The sequence below is a fragment of the Anopheles aquasalis genome, chromosome 3, assembly GCF_943734665.1.
Source record: "Anopheles aquasalis chromosome 3, idAnoAquaMG_Q_19, whole genome shotgun sequence".
NCBI classification, from domain to species: Eukaryota; Metazoa; Arthropoda; class Insecta; order Diptera; family Culicidae; genus Anopheles; species Anopheles aquasalis.
The window spans coordinates 60,538,097-60,550,518 of NC_064878.1; the positions used below are offsets into that span (position 1 = coordinate 60,538,097).

Sequence of the window (12,422 nt, forward strand, 5' to 3'; positions counted from 1 at the left end):
CCCCAATCGAGCATCGACATACTTTTCATACGTTTATTAACCCCCACGTCACCGCCACCGAATGGTTGCCAACTTGTTCAACCGCATCCGGGTGTAACTATGAGCAACTTCTCTGGCTGTCCTTTCATCTGCCACAAATTTCCAAGCCCACCGGAAATGGGAAGCCGAACCGCAGTTCGATCGATTTGCGTCCGGAATTGAAGGGACGGCGAAGGGGCTTCCGCTTTCATCGTCTTGATGCGACCGAACCCGTATATAAATGGTCTATGGTCGGGCTTTATTTTAATGTAAACGTGCATCGGCCTGATTTTATGAGACCAACTTTTCACAAAATGGCAGCACGTGAATGTCAGATCGAAGATCGGTTGCCCGTAAGAACGTTGGAGAACAAATTAGTACCGCTGGCACGTCGATAGCCGTGAATGTCAAAGTGGAGGGCGCTGTTTGAGTAAATAAAAATCCAAAATTCAATTCTCACATCCTCCCCTGGAACACGTAACACGACACGGCCGGAACAGAGGTTTTTTTTTTGTTTGTTTGTTTGTGCCCCGAATTTCCCAACATCGCGTCAGTACGCGTATGACGCGTCGGTGACGTATGTTTGCCGATCTTGAATCTTCTCAAGTAGCGGCACGTGGCCGGACGAAGGGAAGTAAATGAAGAAATGAATAAGTAATAAAATTGTGATTGAACGCGCGCTTTGCGATGCCCGATCGATCCGAACCGATGCATCGCAAGTGGTCCTGATGGTGCTCGCAATTTACTTACCCTCGGCAGTCGTGCGCGTCATAAATTCAATCGACAGAAGCAAGCAGAAAACGCAACGCCGTTCGGTCGTATCAATCATAAATAGAAGGAAGGAACTTCTGGCCTGGAGAGAATTCGATGTAGTGGCTAGGTGGCGGCCCAAGCAGCATTAGGATCAGCTCAACAATTGGCTTTCGCATGCCCATAAACTCTTTTTAAGCAAACTGCGACAGCACGCGCCCGAAATGAAGAGCGATGGTCTGGTCTGGTTAGCAAAAAGAAGATGGCGGCACCACAGCAGCAGCAGCAGTACGACAAACATGGTTTGCAGAACTCTTGCGTAGAAACTTTTCCACAAACGAATTTGCTGAAGCAGCTAAAGAGAAGGAGCTTGTCAAGCGCAGCTCAACCGAACTGAACTGTACGGGAAATGAAATGCTAACACCGCAACGCATGGAGCCCAAATGTTCATAAAGATGCGAATCGCGAAAGGTTACCATAACTCGTGACAGAATTGTGTTCGTTATTGGCGCAGCTCTCTCCAGGAATTCTCCGTTGCCTCCACGTTCTTCACGTCTTTGTCGGTGTCGCGTTGTGTTCCGCAGGCACTCCGCATCGTGCGACAACACGAGCGCACGGATTTATAATTCAAACATTGTTCTAATCACAACCGAAAACTCATCTTTCTCTTGGAGTTGCTTCAAGGATGGAGGAGGAAAGTGGGGCACACAACACGGGTGTATGGGTGTAGAACAAATCTAATTTTCTCCTTCCACCCTCGTGGCACCCGGAGAGGGCGGAGAATCAACAAAAATTTCCATCAAAAACGTTCCAACGGAGCAAGCGTTGCTCTCGTTAAAGCTGGCTGGCTGGCTGGCTACGTCGCTGGTGCAGCAGTGAGGCCGGAAATTGGTGCAGGGAAGGGAAATCCTTACAAAGTTGACGCCCAGTTCCCGCCTGGTGTGTGGAAAGGCGTGCGTGCGTGCGTGCGTTCGTGCGGTGGTAAGGCGATGCTTTATGCGAAAGAGGTGGAGAGGTGAGCTGTCGCAGGGATAACATATTTCCCACCTTGCAGCCCACCAACACACGGTACTGGCACACGGTCGCACACATTCATGGGCTGGGTCACACACGGGCGAAAGGTACTAAGCCCGCATTAGGAGTGCTCTTTGCTCAAGAGTTTTCGAGTTCGATTGGATTTAGCATCGTGTGGCCGCTGGGACCTCAAAAGAGATTCTCTTTTGAAAGCACCACCCCTACACTACCCTTGCGCAGCTCTCTTTTCCACCGATAACATGCCACAGCGAGTACATCATGCAAGATGGGGTTTTGTGGTCCAGAGCCAGCATCGACCAACCCGAGAAACCCAATGGTACTTGACCGATAATTTTCCATCCAACGCATGCAGCACATGCCCGGAGCAGTAGAGTGGGAAGCAGCAACCGCCACCACCAACAGCGCCATCGTCGTCGTCGTCGTCGTTTGTCTTTGTAAAAGAGGTAAAAGGGCAAAAAGTTAGAAAGTGCTTTGGATGTTGGATGGAGGAAAAAGTTACGAAAGGCACACTAGTGTGCGACCGAGAGTGACCTATGTGTAGAGGGAGGCGGTGCAAGGGTCTGCACTTTTTCATTTACTTCTATTCATAAAGCAAGTAGGCTAAGTGAGCATCTGGTGCGGATGGCGACTCCTGGCTGCTGCTGCTGCTGCTGCTGCTGCTGGTCGGTTCTTCATTTGTTCCACTGGGACACGAAGAGGTGGAACCTTTTTAAAGTTCCATTCCCGAGTGAAGCATACTCCACGCATGGACCGCATGTGTGGCAGCTGACGCTTACTCGCCTTCTGCTTGGTGTTTTCTTTGCTTCAGACTTATCGCTTACGAGCAAACCCAGTATACTGGCTCACCACGGGAATTCAAAATAGGAAATTAGAACAGAGCTCAGTGCAGTTGGAATAAATCACATTTGCTGTGTGCCTCTGCAGCGTTGTGTTACATTTTTAAGCAGTTTTTAAAATGCACACTACGGACAGTGTGTTTGCCAGTGTAATGCTAGAATGGAATGGTAGAACGTTTATCATTTAATCAAGCAAGCAGCTTCCCACTACACCACTGCTGTCCTCGAGCGTGATGCTATTCCCTTGTCGCAGACTCACTTGAAAGCATCTTCTTCTCCTCCTCCGGAACCCTGCAACTACTGAGCTTTCAGGGAATATCCTTGAACTTTCAACGGAGAAATCCGGGTCTAGGGCGAGAATCACAAGAGGGAAAGGGTGCGTCCAACTCCAGGTCCACGTTGTTGAAACAAATGCCACCTGCCAGGATTGCCTGCAACCTGATAATGTGCCCATGCATTCATCTGCACTGCCCACTCGCTCACTCACTCACACCAACGCCTCGGACCCGTGGGGCCTGTGCAGCTGTGTCACTGTGGACGCACTCTGGAGCCCTCTGGACAGGGCTGGGCTGTTCCCGTAGTCGTGCGTTATCTCGTCCGTAGCTTCGAAGCGTGGAGTGAGAAGGCCACTCCATACCCCCAACGGAGGTTGTTCTACGAGGGAAGAGAACGGGAAAGGGATAAACATTTGTGCAAAACGGTGACGCAGCAGTAGCAGCAGCACCACCAGATGGGGTTTGGGGATGATGACGCTCCGAGCAAAAGGCCACTCGAGACCGGACTCACTTCCAGTGCTGTCTCTAGTGCGTCTCGTTACAATAAATGCTTACACAGTGCACCGTGTGCCAGCGTGCTAAGTGCATTGAGCCGATCTGCCCTTGCACTGCAAGCGAAGCAATTAAAATCCTCTTCACCGAAAAAACAAAAAAACAAATGTGGAACAAAAACCCGATCCCCACTACACACAAATCGCCAAAACGGAAGCGAAATCGTGGCGTGAATGGTTATGCTACAATGTTGCCACAAAGGCCATGCCACGCTCATGCCTAGCGAGTGACGACCACGATGGTGACGACGACAACTACGACGATGAATTTGCAAAGGCACGTGAAACGCGATACCGGCCGTGCCTGAATGGCGCTGGTTTGCAACGCTGTCACCGTTCGACGTTCCTCAAAGACTCAAAGCAGGCGCACAGATGGCACTGGGAGCAGCATCAGGCGCTACACTACCACACGGCCGTGGCTGGTTAGCGGCAAGGAGTGGAGTAGATTGTTTTAATTTTCCACGTGTGCACGGAAAGCATTTCCATGTTTCCATGTGGCCAGTGGTGGCTTCGGCGTGTGTCTGTACGTATGTGTGATGCTGTGCTGAACGCTCATGCTCCGTTTCAACAGCTTCGCGGTTTTTGATTGTGAATGATGTGACACGGATTGCGGCGATTGCCTCAGTTCGTGCTCCTGCTAGCTACGCCCAGCAGCACATGATTATGACAATCGTGGTTGTTGAGAGGGGGTGTTAGGAGGTTTTAGGGGATGATAACATGTTCATGTAGGCGTGCTATGTTCCTGGAAGCCCCCACGTCACGTCTACAACCGCGATCACCGTCCAAAATAGTCGCGTCAAGTCCATCGCGCAACCGGATAATGGACAGTGCGAACACCATCCTCCTGTTCTCTCTCTCTCTCTCTCTCTCTCTGTCTCTCACAGACTGTCTCATGTCGCTCTGCTCTAGCTCTCCAGGCATGCCAAAGGTGGGATAGTTGGCGGAACTATTCGAGGCATTTCTCCAAGTTAGCCAGCCAGCCAGCCCATCCATTCCAGACTGCCATTCTGCAATGGCATGCGGATGTGGTGACCATTTACAGGCTAACGAAGGTGTCTTTGTGCGTGCATGTGTGTGTCTTAGGGACACTCCTCCTTGTGAAATCCGAGCATCTGTGGAATGTTTTCGGGGAGGAAGGACGGACGGACGGGACGAAACGAACGGACTTGAACCTCTGGATCTGGACTCAATCTGCCACGCAGTGGCGCAGCGAACCACCATTCAACCCCTAGTTACTGTCATTGGCCACCGGGTCTCAAAATGATACCGATTATGGCGAAACCGAGACCGTCACCGTAACTGTGGCCGGACTATCGGTGGGAAATTATCGTAATTCAACTGCTCGGGCATCCCGTCCTCCCGACGATAAGGATTGCTATTACGGGAGGGAACAATTTATGAACCAACTGGACACAGTTCACAAAACGGAGATGGTTGGTAGGACAGTACCGGACAGTACCAATTTGTACTCGAACTCACTCACTCTCGGCTCTGGTGGCTATAATTCATGCTGCTCGGTGCTCATCGCACCGAAAGCGAGGAAGACGACAAGCTGCAGCAACAGCAGTGGCAGCTTCCGGTCCTGTGGCCTATGGTGGCCGTGTCGAAAGGCGAGAGTTTGTGAACTGGAGGCGTGGATGGCACAGATTGCACAACAGAGCGATGAGTGAAGCCGACGCAGCACGGTTCGACACGGTACCACGGGTTCATGTCTGGCGTTCTGGCGTTTGCATAATCAAGCTAATGGAGGCGCCTGACGCCTGGACAGGGAGGCATTATGATGATCTTTTGATTTATCACTGACTGAGGTCGCAGAGCTTCGTGGAGATGTCAAACTTTTTGTGCCGCAACCATCGATGCGTGTCTAATGATATTCCCGATGTAAATGGAACAACTTAAGCAACTGGCCAGTGGACTCATTGGTACAGTTCGAGAGTACGTTCTGAATGATTAATGTAACGGAACAAGAATTCAATGAATGCAATTCCCTAGTACAGCAGAAGACATTTCTGACTGACTTCCCTCAATCGAACACATCTGCATAACGTTCTTTTGGGCCAAAAAGTTAGTCGCCATTCATTTGCAAATCCCTCCTCTTGGCTGCAAAATTTGAAAAATCAATGAGCCCCAAATCTAATAGATTGCCTCGCTCAAAAACCGATCACAGGACCAAACGGACTTGGTAGCGCCACGCCAGAGGGACATTGTCTTCGGAATGAACACTTTTTTATGCAAAGCGCCAACCTCGACGACCACCATGACGACCACGGTGAAGGCGACGACGACGAAGGCGAGGGAAGGCTTGCAGCAGGCGTCGTAGCAACAGTTTTCCGATTGCGATTGCCAACAGCATCACCGCTCGGCCTGCCAGCTGCCAGTAGCGCCACCATCGTAGCCCTATCATTGTCATCATCCTCATCACCATCACCGAAACGGTATCATCAGCATCAGCATCATCGTCGTCAGCATTCTCTTTTTGATCGAGAGAGAGAGAGAGAGAGAGAGAGAGAGAGAAAGAGAGAGAGAGAGAGAGAGAGAAGGAGTGCGCCCAGCATGGTATGTTGGTCTTCTCGCTACTGCCAGCATCTTCCTAACCCCCAGGGAGGCGAGTCGAGTACGATTAACAGAAGAAGAGTCCCGGATTTTTTCATTTGGCATCTCACGCACACCAGCGCAACGACAGACGCGCGCACCATGCTGCTGCTGCTGCTGCTGCTGGTGGTGTTGTGACTGGCTGGTAAGATGTTTCTTCGCTTCCTATTCTAAATTACAAGTTAAAAGAAGCTCCTAAAGCGCTGTTTACTATTTAACGGATTAACTGATCGATCGAGCATCATCAGCAGCTTTTTTGGACCCCCGATGATGTGCTCCCCGAATTCCAAAGAACCCAATGTCAAATGCCCAGCTGGCTAGCTAGTGGAGAGCACGTCACGTCACAGTTACCGTAGCACCGAGGGTCCCCACGAACGGGTGGGCGAAAGTAATAGGCCAGTAACACCAACACATACCCACCGTGCAGTGTACTAGAGGCGTCGAGTAACCACCATTCTCGCCTGAGCTACTCCTCGGGAGCTGGTACTCGGAGTAAACGAACCTCAATCTGAAGCGAGTCGCTCACGAGAAAGAGCTCGATGTTAGTAGTTGGTCAACAACAAATCGCTCGTTAAATCCCATAGTGCGAGCGACTGACAGATTCGTCGAGCGCGACACTCATTCAACGAGATTGGGAGCTGCTTCGACGACGCCAGGCAAAGGCAGGGCAGGGCAAGACAAGCTAGGCCAAGCGATAACGTGCTGCTCCTCCGATGTTGCATTGCATTGAAGCGTCGTGAAGCGCCGATGTTTACATGTGCCAGATAACAACGAAATGCCAAGTTGAAGCTACGCTTTAGAGAAATAAACAACAGAGAACTCCACTTATTCCCATATCCTCTAAAATTCACGGGGAAATTGAGGAAACATCATGTTCCACCACAATGTACGGACCCTTCCAGATACTTTTCATGTGCTGCTGCTGCTTGCCTACTGTGACCAGCAGCGACGAGCAGACGGCACCATGGTGGAGGCCAACGATACGCATGGTGCCTGACATGATGGCTGCGACCTGTTGGTGCGCCAGTATGCGTGCGCGGTCGTCGCCATCAAGCGAAAGCGAAAGAGATTATGCTAGAGCATCGCGGAGTGCAGCACCTGGGGAACCCGGGGCAATGTGGCGTGTGGTTCGGCGAGATAAGACCGAGCGAGAGAGACGTAGTACGTTCGTAGTTGCTCCCCACTAAATTCAATGTATGCGTGTTGCCTGGCCTCCACTGAGAGGACAGTACAGGAGCTCGCTAGTAGACTTACTGGCTGGCCGGGCGAACGCCAGATCGCGCGAGAGCGTTGGAAACGAGGCGAGGCAACACACCGTGGTGCTCACCGCGGTTCTCGAGAGAACGGGGCGAAAGAGCGAATTTTCCTCCCTGTTGGCGTTGCTCGCCAGTCCGCCAGAGCTATCGCGAGCGATTTTCCTTCGCCAGCCAGCCAGCGTCAGTCGGATGAAATTTATGCAGCCGTTCGGTGCCGTGTGCCGTGCCGTGCGCCACAGAGTGTGCCACAGAGTGTTTGAGGAACGTGTCAGTTCGTCGCCGTCCCTGCCGCCACCGACGCCGCCACCGCCAAAAAACAACCCTTCAGTTGGGATCGCAGAGAGCGAGAGAGAGCGCGCGCACGCCAGGGGTGGTACGAGACCCAGACAGGCACAGAGGTACCGAAAAGGACCAACAGGGGTGGCGTGGTGCTAGTCCCACTACAGCGTAGAGTGTAGCTGATCCGACCGAACCGAGGAGGAGTCAGTGTCAGTGTGCTTGGCTGCCAGGAGGAAGCCCGTTCCGTACGGTTAGTCCGTTTGGTGGTCCGCGTCCCGGTCCCGAGGGTAGCAATTATTTGAGGGGAAGCGTAGAGAGAGCGAAAGAACGGGAGGATTAGTGTAAAAGTGGCCAACACAGTGACGCCAATCCGTGAACTGGAGTGTCCAAAGTGTCTGAAAGAAGCCACATCGGATGCTGCTGCTGCTGCTGCTGCTCGGTTGTCGACAGGTTGCCCTTTGGCTGACCTGACCACAGCCTGAGCGTGTGCGTACATGTGCTACCGTGTGTTGGTGTTGTCGGTATGTGTGTGCTGCTCTCCAGTCCAGATTCTGTGCGAAAAACCATCTGATGATTCCTGTCCGTGGACCACGCCACTCGAGCCAGAGCAGTGAAAGCGCATATTGAGTTTGGAAAAAACGGGAAAATTGCCACGCACACACATAAACATACTGATATAGAGAGAGATGCTGCTGCTGCTGCTGCTGCTGTTGCTGGAGCTTGAGCCTGAAACACAGCGACGTGATGCGTGAAAGCGAAAGCGTCCATACGTGCGAGTGAGCGAACGAACGAGCGAGCAAGGCCATGGGGGCCCAACCGTACGACTCTTACAAGTTGAGGTACCGAAAGGAACCGGGATGTCAGGCTTCCGGTCTCCCCGGAATGGCTCACCTGTTTGCAACACGGAGCGACGACGCTGCTGCTCACGGCCTGACAGCTGGCAGTAATGGCCGCCTGACTCGCGAAGCGAGAGTGTCATTCCAGCAGCCATACGGCTGCCAGCTTTCATCTCGCGTGTATTCGTGCGAGTGGTGTGTGCGCGTAGATTGGTGCGTGACAATCGTCCTTCCATTTGCCATACCATTGTTCATGCCTCGTCCTGGTCCTGGCCCATTCGAAGCACCACCGAGAAGTAGTGTCCAACGAAGCAGCTGGTGGTAGTGGTAGTGATGCTGGTGGTGGTGGTGGTGGTGGTGCTGCTGCTGGTGCCTGTGGTTTTGCCGACGGAAAATGAGCGATAGAGCGAACGAAGCGGGCATCAAACTACGCCAGGAATGTGAAAAATTCGTCATCCGACGTGGTCGGTTGGTGTTGGAATGAGTGGACGACGATGGCGACGACGACGAGAGCGACGGCGAGTTGTGGTCAGAAGCGAGGAAACGGGGAAGCGTCGCCAGACCGACGACGACGACGACGACGATGGGCCTGCTCTCGCCTTCTGTTGCTTCATAAATTATCTCATTTCGTTCCCCGGCAAACCGTCCGCGGCTTGGGATCGGTTTGCAGGCAGGACACAAGATGAGACCAGAAGCAGCAGCAGCAGGAGCAGGAGTGCCCCCGGGGTGGACCGTGATGGCATGCTGGGGCGCATATTGAGATAAAACTTTTCTGTCTGCTCTTCCTCTTCTTCATTTTGCTGTTATTTTCCCTCCCTTGCCATGGATGTTTTCATTTGTTTGCGGCCCCAGCAGTACCAGGGGATATCCCCGCGGAGTACCTCATCTATCGAGTCCAACGGAGTGTCCCCGCTTGGACTCCTTGTCAAAACGATCGTCCTTCATGGTCGCGGTAGAGAGTGTCGCCTTCGCTTCGCCTTCGCATGTTGCCATGCTGTTGGTCACTTCGAACAGCGAGCGGGTCTGTGGATCGATTTTTTCCTTGCCGGAAAAGGGGTTTATGCAGATGAGAAACAATCACTCTACATCATCGCACCATCGTCGCCATCATCATCATCTGGGCTGGCAGCTGGTCCGTTCGAACAGGCGATCGATTGGAGTGCGAGACGCATTAACGCAAGTGAACCGAAAAACATCCACAAGAGAATCACGACCAGAGCGTCGCCATCGACCACTAGGGCTGTGTCGATCTGCCTTACAGAGAAGCTGGTCCAGTTGGTGAAGTGTGCGTAGCGTCCGTAACAGGCGAAAGCCATTAGGCACCGCACCGGGGGCCGCGAACCTGGGCTGGAAAACTGTAGCAGCAACTAATGAACACCACACCAGCAACAGCTACCTCAGCGCAACGCAGCGCTGCGCTCGAAGAAGGAGGAAAAACTCGTGGAAAAGTGTGTCGCGCCGTGTGGTCGCGCTCCAATCCTCGGTGGCCGCAAAGGAAGGACCACGCGTCAAGGCGCCACACGCGCCGTCGTCGTGCGCGAGGAAAACGAACAAAAAAACGGGCGCCTTGTTGGTCTAGAGCGGTGGGCAGGCAAGCAGTGGTGTGTCGAGTCAAGCAAATCAAATTGATATTGATCCACAAGTGGCCCAATGCGGGGCCAACGGGTTCACGGACCCGCACGCACGCTCGCTCGGTCGCAGGAAGAAGGCCAAATGGTGGTGTTAATGGTGGCGCACTCAGAGGGACGCACTGGTTTTTGTGTGTGCGTCACTGATTTCTTTTTTTCCTGGTTTTAACCTCCACAAAACACACACATACACACGCACGGAGAGTAATCAAGACTAATTCCTTAATCATTAATCCTTTGACTCTTTGCTCACATATTTCATACACAGTTGCTAGTGCACCAGATGTTTATGTGTGTGCATGTGTAAGGTGTGTGGTCTGTGAGTAGTGTACGGAATGTGTTGTGCGTGATTTCGGTGCAGTTCATACGCCAGGTGAGAAGTGAAAGACGTGGGTTGTTCTGCGAGCGCATATAATAGATCGAGTAACGAGACGTCGCCCAGCAATCGAGTGTGTCCGCGCTTGGCCAGTGCAATTTACTCGCGCTACCGTATCCGTAACGACAACAGCAGTAGAAGCAACAGAATCTGCACGCCCAGTTCGATTTCACTGAAGCGATTTCATCGAAGCAACCTACGGCCGCGACCTAAAGCGCAATTGTGTGACGAATGAAGGAGCTCTAATGCGTTAGTGCGTCTGTTTGTGTGTTTTGTAAGTGTGCTTGAGTGTGTGCAACAGCGGAGAGTACAGGGAGGTGGGGATTAAGATGGTGTCACATCGAAGCCATTGATTGTGTGGGTTCGAATTGTTCACTGAGCTGTTCTGAGCTGAGGTGGGTCGCGCTGTCGTACACTTCCCAAAAAAAAGGCACGCCGCAAGTGAGATCCAGTGAGTGGGGAGCTGAACGCAGCTCCACCTACAGCTTCTTCAATACTTCAACCTTCCAACGAGGCGACACTGAAAGCTTCCGAAAGGCGCTTCGGTGGCGAAGAGTCTCGCGCAAAATCCACGAGAGCTAAGAAGAAGGTAAGTTGATTGGCTTACGCCCTGAACGGTTGCAAGGAAAACAGAGGGGACAGCGGGGTGGCATGTCTTGTCTGAGACAGCACGGAATGGCAATTTGTTTCCCCCCTCCCTCCCCTGAGGCCCGCTTGCACAGACACACTGCCGGCAGCCGGCAAGGATTAACGTTTGGAAGAGGAATTGTCAAACGGCATTAACGTGCGCGCTGCGCCCCCGTATTGGTCGCCGCTATCGTGCATATGTTCGTGTGCATGTATGTGTGTGGGCGTGTTGGTGTGAATTAATGGTCCCGGTCACCGAAATCGTGATATGATCCGCCGCGATGTGCGCGTGACGTGCGAAAACCTAACCTCAACTACGCCTGAAGGTGCGAGGTGCGATCGCCTCCCTTCTCGCTTCTGTCCCGGGGGTTTCGGGTGGGATGTTAAAAATAAGAATAAATCGTTCCCACCCACCGCACCAGCACACCCACACAAACGAGCGCCTCCCTCCACGCTTTCCCGATACGATGCACACTCATCTGCGATCCCTTTTCCGCGCGATCAACGAGCGATGATGATGATGATGATGATGATGATGATGGTGATGGTGCCGCCCTCTTAACAAGCAGCATACATATGTGCCTCGTGGTGACTCGTAGAGCTCACAGTTGAGGGTGGAATGTGTTTGGAGGGGGGGGGGGGGGGGGGCAGGAGAGATGGAGAGATTATAATCGCCCCAAACCGATTATCGTGATCGTATTTTAAGAGGCGAAGAGACGTCCCGTGATCCACGGTCGGGTGCGTCTTTTTCATTGCCAATGTTACCCGCCGGATTCCCATCCCCTGACAAATTGGGGTTCGTGAAGTGCGCTGTTCGGTGTCAGCGGTTTGGAGCATCTTTCCATGGAGACCGCGATCTCGAGCTCGATCTCTTCTAGGGTGCAATCGAGACAAATTGCTAAGGAGTGCAAAGGGAGTCAAAAGGGGACGGGAGGGTTAATTACCAATTAATGCCATCGTTTTATGATGCGATAAAGCATTCCTCGTTAGCATACCAATTGCTGCCAAAGACAGCTCTACTTTCACTCTCTCTCTCTTTCGAGAAATAGAGGGCGAACACTTTCTGTCACTTTAATGCGATGATTACTCGGTGGCACTTTATGCCAGTCAGTGCATTTGGTTATCATTTGGGCCACGCGAAAATGTGGAGTGCAAGGTATGCCAGAGAACATCCTCCATCCGAAAATTACCGAAGATCCGTTCCGTGGCGTTCTATAAATATGGGACACTCGGCCTGCCGTCGCTCTCGCTGTTGCGCGCTGTCAAAATGTAGCAGCACGGCAGTTGACATTGAGGCATTAATTTATGCAAACCAACCCTCTCTCTCCCTCTCTCTCGCTGGCCCCTGTGGGTCTGCTGCCAG

General features: G+C 52.4%; 1 protein-coding gene across 6 annotated transcripts in view; it reads left to right on the forward strand.

Moving 5' to 3' along the window:
- The first annotated feature begins 7,512 nt into the window (after positions 1-7,512).
- LOC126575277 (potassium voltage-gated channel protein Shal) overlaps positions 7,513-12,422 on the forward strand; it is an 80,284-nt gene continuing 75,374 nt past the window's right edge. For 4 of the 6 annotated variants that reach the window (XM_050235898.1, XM_050235896.1, XM_050235897.1 and 1 more), the window contains exons 1-2: positions 7,513-7,711; positions 10,325-11,021. The gene's annotated coding sequence lies outside the window, so the exon portion shown is untranslated. Of the gene's footprint in view, positions 7,843-10,114; positions 10,192-10,324; positions 11,022-12,422 lie in introns of those variants that run through there. The other 2 variants (XM_050235893.1, XM_050235895.1) reach the window with 2 other exon arrangements.